This window comes from Oncorhynchus kisutch, linkage group LG7 (assembly GCF_002021735.2).
Source record: "Oncorhynchus kisutch isolate 150728-3 linkage group LG7, Okis_V2, whole genome shotgun sequence".
NCBI lineage: Eukaryota > Metazoa > Chordata > Actinopteri > Salmoniformes > Salmonidae > Oncorhynchus > Oncorhynchus kisutch.
This window is the reverse complement of record NC_034180.2, coordinates 29,432,741-29,440,382: the sequence shown is the minus strand read 5'-3', so window position 1 is coordinate 29,440,382 and position 7,642 is coordinate 29,432,741. Positions and strand designations below refer to the sequence as shown.

General features: G+C 42.0%; 1 pseudogene; it reads right to left on the bottom strand.

Annotated features, from left to right (window-relative positions):
• Nucleotides 1-785: 785 nt before the first annotated feature.
• Nucleotides 786-6,879, bottom strand: LOC109894414 (guanine nucleotide exchange C9orf72-like; annotated as a pseudogene).
• Nucleotides 6,880-7,642: the final 763 nt, after the last annotated feature.

The following is a 7,642-nucleotide window of genomic DNA, read 5'->3' as shown; positions in this document are numbered from 1 at the left end:
TACTCAGAGAACCAAGGTAATCCAAAGTTTTCTTTTTTCATTTTCGTAAAAGGTTGCCAAACAGCCTATGGGAGGGGCTGTACCAAATAGGTCATTCAGACAACACTGGGGAATTTCAAGGCACATTCCGGAAGACTAGTAAATGTGTGTAAACTTATTGTAGTAAATATGCATACCATTTTGTATTGACAAATGTTTTTATCATCATGGATGCATTTACAAATGTTAGAGTAAGGCTGCATCAGCATGAAGGCAAGTGGGGTTAATAACATTATGGTTTCACTAGTATATACCATTAACCACATTTACCAAATGAAAGCTAGTGAGAAAATACTGTAAGTTAAGGCCACTGTGAGATGAGTCAAAGTTGCCACATGAAAGCCTTACACACATTACGATACATTTAGTATCATGTCAAACGGTAATTATGACAAAATAATGTCAAGACAATTAAATTCTATACACATGATGTACATGTCAAAATTAAACAAACTTGTCTCTAGTCAACAATCAGCATGAATGCTCAGACATACAGTGCATACTGCAAAAGGGCAATACATGGTTCATAACCTGGACATGGCTGTTGTGGTCATTCAGTCAGAGGAAGTACCATTTGTTGTACAATCTGTGTGCTATTATTGATATAAATGGTATCCAAACCATTAAGTTGCACAAATAAAGTGGAGTCCCATCAAGGTGCTTGTTGTACAACACAGACATGGAAGACACTACTCACGCTTTGAATAAAACAATGAAGATTAGCAATAAAGGACAGCAGTACAAAGTTTTTGGACTTTAAATGGGCATCTGATATTCTGGTTGTCATACTGTATTTATTTTTAACACTTCAACCCTCTTTAGTGGACAAAACATGTAACCTAGTAAAGGCAGCTTTTGGACAAGTCATATGTCAATTTCTTTCCCATTTCTTAAAAGCTGATAAACATGTCATGAGAGTAAGAGTCAAAAGCTCATGAGCACATCTCGCTCCTGTACACTGGTGTAGAATTGCTTCCCAAATACAAAGGAGTGCAGTCCAGCCCTTTGCTTTTCAGCCAACGCCATGATGATATTCAGGTCGCCTTCCACCATCAGGTCGAGGTCTGTCTTCAAGCTGCGCAAGGTTCGGAAAGGCTTCTTTCCCTTTTGCCTGTGGGTGAGGAATTCAAACTGTTATCAAAAGTTGTACTACATGGTGTGCTGCTGTGCTGTGGCAAAAGTCATTAAAACCAATTACATCTGCTTCCATGGTGAGGTAACTCACGTCTCATCTTCAATGTATTTGAGTAGTGTGATCGCCTTCCTGTGAAGGATCAGCAAGAACTGGGCCAAGTAAGTACTTCGCAGATTGAGACCTGGCTTCAGCATGAACACCTGGGAACAAAACAGAATTAACTAATACAGTTGGCCCTGATAAGCCATTAACGGCTGACAAATTACAACATTTTTCGAACCACAAATATTTTTGCTTACTTTGTGCCGGTGTCTTACCTCATCTATAAATGATGAGGGTGTCTTTATGCATAACATCCTGAAAAACATTTCTGAGAAAAGAGTGGAGCTTTTAGTGGTAAAAAAACAGAATAACATCCATATTTCTTTCATTAATGTAAATGTAAACAAGACATACAAATTTGATACATTTCAAATAAATCAAGCAATGAGTTATGCAGCAAAATAAACATTGCCAATTCCAATCTAATTGGAAGAACAGAACAGGAGAGAAGAGAGCATACAGGTCGGGGGTGAAGGACTCGTCGGTATGGATTCCGGTGTCAGTGTCGGGGGCGATGTCCTCTTCGCTGGCCGCCTTCCAGAGCGCATGTAGCGCCGCTGAATGTGTGTGTGCTCGTAGCAGGGCGGCATCTGCTTCACCGTGTTGATGTCCACGTCGATGTGCGTGGTCGGGTAGGGTGAGTACAGCACCTGGCGGAAGGGCAAGACAAAACTGCCCACGGAGTCCTGGGTGGGAGAAAGGAGTGGGAGAGTAATGGGGGGGGGGGGGGGGGGGAAAATCACAATGCCAAAGTGGCAGTCTGTTGTAAAGGTATGAGCGTTTGTTCATTTGAGGCCTTGGTTTGAATAAAGACTATTCATTTGCATTACATTTACATGCACTTACAATGGGTTAATATCGATGTGAGTAAAACAAGCCTTTAATGTATCTCTCATTGAACCGAAGCTCATTATTAGTTTATTATTTGAAACAGGTGTGTTAGTGCTGGGCTGGCACACCCAGTAGGAAAACTGTAATTTAGAGTGGCGTTGTTGGGTACCTTGAGGAGGCCTTGTACAAACAGTCCTGTGTCATACTTGAAAGTAGAGTCAGCTTTACAGAACCGAGAGCACTTCCTCTCAGCAGGGGTGAGGAAGAGGCACAGCGTGAGCACTACCTAGAGCGCAAGAAAACATATGAATGAATATCAATGTGGAATACCTCTCAACATCTGCATTTCCGAGGGGGAGAGAGGATTTGGAGGTGTGTGTGAACCAGTATTGTGGGATTTTGTATGCTGTATTATTTTAGATACACAATAACATATGCAGTCACATCTGTGTGTAGAACATTCATGTTGATACAGCTAGTGTGTGGATGAGTGTGAATACATATGCTGATACATCAGCCAGTGTATGCATGTGCTTAGCACAGAGTATTGGCAGCCTGTCAGTACCTTGTTGACTTTGTCTGGGTTGCTTCCGACCACCATGGAGCAGCCACAAGTTTGGAGATGAGAACTGACTGCCCTGAGAGATGGAGGCAAATTTCATTTGGTGTATTATTTATTAATGACAAGGATGAGGGATGGTCACTTGATATTAATTTAGTATAATGAGAACATGAGCAAGATTAAAATGTAATGAAATGTGTCCTTGTGTGTGTGTTACTATCCTTGTGGGTACGAGAAATCCCCAAAAGTCCAGGGACATTTCCCAGATTCTCACAAATACAAAGGCTATTTTAGGTGTGGGGGTTAGGTTAAGGGTTAGGAGGTTTAGGGGTTAAGGATTTTGAATGGAAATGAATGTTAGGTCCCCACAAAGATAGTAAAATATTTGCTGTGTGTGTCTGTCATTCAATATCGGTCTCTAAATATCTAAATGAGAGGATTAATCAAATACATCTCATGACACAAGTGTTTCCTGACTACTGCAAGAACACTCAAAAGCTGAGTAAATAAATTGTGACTTGCAGTGCATTTGTCTTCTCCACAGGCAGCTAAGATAATTGTTTCGACAGATCTGTCAGGGGTGCATAACTGCACTCCACTGATAACTATGACCTAATCACAAATATAGTGTGCAAGGTAAGCAATGTGTACCCAATGGACCAACCCAGCTTGGACAAAAAAGGAGAGGAAAGGTGCTAAAACTGAGGGAGAGTGAAACATTCTTCAACCCTGTGACTATCCCAGAAAATAAAACCACAGGAGCACTCAGTTGTTTCTTTATAGTGGGCAAGTAAGACTACTCATAATTTTTGGTTAAATATGGTGAAATAATAGTTTTGGCCACTGCAAAAATACCAGGTAGACAACTCGCAAGCAGATGCTTCCAATTTTCATAATTACATTTCTATACCAGGTAGGCCTAGGACTGAATCCCAGACAAAGTTTCCTAAAAGTGTTTACTTGTGCAGGAAATCTTCATGATAGCTGTCTCCGATGTCATCGTCATTTAGGATGGTGTCCTTGATCTAGCAATCAGGGAACAAACACAATTCTTGGTGAAATAAACAACACGAAGGACAAGATACTTAAAAAAAAAAATTATACCTACTATAGCGAGACAAGTGGAATAGTGAGTTAACAATGTCTCATTGAACATCAAAATGTTAATTAAAGCTTCAGTCGAGCCTCAGTGGTTAGAACTTTTCACATAGATGAATGATGTGGAGGCTTTGAAGTTTTAGTTTCCTTTTCAACGTCATTTTGGGGGGGTGTAACGAAAGCCGTGTGAGACTTAACAAATCAGTGAAACTAGTTCGATGTCAGTCTTGGATGTAATAATGTGACAATAGTGATAGTCTCCTTCTCGTGGACGTAACTGTTTAAGAAAAGTTCCTACATAAATGGGTATGCATAGTTCTACTGTAGTATTTGCAAAGTACTGTTTTGCGTGATGAAAGTGTTGCCCAATGTGCATGATCGCTTCAGATACTCACGTCTAAGTCCTCTTGGACACTGTGTGTCTTCATGGATGACAGCAGCTCCATGATGGGGACAATCTCTGACAGCACAGAAATTATGTTGTAGCCCTGTACGTCAATTACAAAAAAAGGCATGGCAGGCTTCATGATTCAGGTGTTAGTGCTGACTTACTTGATTTTAACCATTTCGCTCTTTGGGGAGCATAGATCATTCACGTACTGGGTTAGAACAAGAACATCAATTTCCCTAGGAATGGATTGAGAAACACTGCCTTAAGGGGATGGCCTAGTGTGAGGCAGATTTGGAACATGGCGTCTGAATACTTGCCTTCTGCATCCAGATGCGTCCCTTGCGGATTATATGTTTGAGCCGATCCACACAGACAGTGTGCAAGGGCAGGTAGAAGGCCAGCTCTGTCTGCGGCAGGATGATGGACAGGGCACAGGTGTTCTTGTCACCCTTCAGCTCGCCGTCGAAGATGAGCGAGATGATGATGACACCCTTCTCAGCTAGGACGAAGAATTTGACGTCCACGGCGCCGCACTCTGTGCTGCGAAGAATCTCCCCGTTCAGCGTGTGATTGGCCATCGCTCAGCAACAGTGGTTGCTCACACCTGGGAGCTCAGATGTGACACACCCGCGGGCCCAGGATGTTGTCCCAGTAGGCAAAGGTGGCAGCGAAGATAGGGCATTCTCCTTCAACAGTCACCTCTGTCTTAGCCACTGTGGGCGACTGAGGTGGGCCTGAAGACATGTTACTGTAACTATTTACTGTTCCTGGGAGGGGGGGTCAAGAAGAAGAAGACTAGACAGGAGGAACATAGTGTGACCAGGCCTAAGCCTGGTTGGTAGAATTATGCAGCTCTTTATTGTTCAACCTGTGTTATAGGAAGACAGAATAAACATGTTAGAATATAGTATCACCTATAATACTGCACTCTAGCACCTTCACAAATACAAATCAATCACCATCAAAAAACACTTTTGAAAACTATTTTGACGGTTTAGGGTTACTGTCTACAGCGTTCAAGGTTCATGTTTTTCAGGGGTTTAATAAATGTGAAACAAACGACGTACTACACATCCTGAATGTCTGAATACATTCTTCTTCTGAGGTTTGACGGCAGTTGGCATCCAATACATGTTGCATTACCGCCACCTACTAGACTGGAGTATAACTCCCTTGTACTTCACTGAAGAAAATAATAATAATAAATACCCTACCATCTAACACTACACTCAAATAAATACTCCTCTATTTAGTCCTACTTCAGGCCAACAGCCTGAAAGGATGGGACACCACCACTCAACACACCCTGTAACTCTGACATCAAGACTCGCACACACATACCTCTCTGCAGCTGCCACCACAACCTCTTATCTGCGGCTACGTTCCATCCTTGCAGTACAGTTGATAACCATTGCTATAAAAGCCAAAAATCCAGTCTTACTGAAGCAAATATCACTTGTTGGTTCATCTCTCTGTATTGGTACAGATAGACTACTCACACCACTCCTCTCAGGATCCCTTGACCCATCATCTACCTGCTTCACTGCCTCAGCATATGACAACTTCTGCATTACACTAACTTTGGAAACTTCAACCTGCCTCTCTAGCACTGGACATTTCTGATCCTCAGCCCCATGGGCACCCCTACAATTAACACAGACCACTACTTCCCCCAATGCTACACATTCCTTTGTTTTATGCCCTTCTGCACACTTCTCACACCTAGGAACCTGCCTCCTACACACTGCTGCCAGATGCCCATACGCTTGACACCTGTAACAACAATGTATTCGGCACAAGCGGTCGTACAGGATAACTTATATCCTAACATCACTTTGTTGGGCAAATAATGACTTATGATTCACTGCCCACGCCACCCTGCCTTCGTCGCACCAAACGAAGAGCATCACAAACACCGGGAATCTTCCCCTTCAGTTGGTCAGTAATCACTCCTTTCAATGGCGCCCTTTTCTTGAGAGCAAAACCATTCACATCTCTTGCCACTATTCGTTTAATAACATGGAGCGCCTGGTCCCTCTGACCAGCAGAAACACAAACAATTATCACAAGACAACTTCTGGTTACCCTCACCGATTCCACAGCACCCATGTCGGTTTTCACCCACCCTGAAGACACAAATGGATCAGCCAAAAGGCAAGAGACAACTTTTTCAAAAAATGTCACTCCTACTGTCATTTTCATCTTTATCCCGACCTTCGGTGCAAGCCTCGGGCTCTGAGAACTCCACCACACCCTCATTCATTTACATTTCTCACCCTGCTTACACTTTCTAACATTATTTTTTAACAAACCATCTCCCTTTTTTAACAGACTCAAGCTCACTCTCTTATCCCTCTCGCTCTTAGACCTCCTCTGCATCCTCATTTCCCTCCATTCCACCTCCGTATTCCAAGTATAAGTCTCCTTGTGATAATACTACACTTCTCCTGACATACATCTTCTTCTTCTTCTTCTTCTTCTTCTTGCCTTGTCAAGGGACGCCATTTAACCGGCTGCCACAATCAGTATGAACCCCTCGGGATGTAGAGCTCAACAGTGCATCCCACTTGTAGCCATTTCGTCATGTTCAATTATATCTACATTTGAAAGAGAGGAGTTACTCACCAAAGTCTCATCGTATTTCAATTGTAGCTCCCATGAAGAGCCACAGAAGGTTTAGCGTTGAAAAAACAACATAATAATCACTTCCTCATTTGTCAATACTACGTAATTTGCCGTGAAGGCATACTGCCCTCTGGCGAAATATTAAGGTATCTAAAAGAGATTATGTCATTTCCCATGCAAAACAAAATAATAATACAAATTAGGTGGTGATTCATATATCTTTCTGTTTATATTTACTTTTACTTGACTCTTGACTTGCACCTGCTTTACAAACAAATATCACTGCATGAGCAACAGGTATCTGGGTTGCGTTGAGTGAGGCAGGGAGGATTTTTTGTTGTTGAAGGAAGGTCAATGAATTATTCCTCCAGCTAGGCCCATTTAAAATTAACTTTTTAATTCCCTTTTAGCTATGTAGGATAGTCTTACCCTCACCAATCCATTAGGGGTGGAAATGTGCAACTGACCATATGTTTATATACGGTCTATGAACTGACCTTAAATCACTGAGTGTCTAGGGTAGCAACTCATCCACTCCTCTTCCCAGGGCCTCTTTACCACCCTCTCCTTGTAACGAAGTACAGTACTCACTGTAGATCATCAACAATTTCTCTTTAAATTATTGGGATTGGATTACATCAAACAATATTGGATCATGGAATCCTTGGTTATGTTGTGAAATTGTCAGATAAAAGTGTAAAAAGAGGCAGGCTGTGAAAATAAGCTGTTATAAGCACAAATCACATCAACATTTTTTTTTCAAGTGATGATAGGACATTTTACTCAGGCTTCTCAAGAGGGTTCAACTGCCATATTTCAAAGAAGAAACTGTGGGTGCTGGGCACAATAATAACCCAGA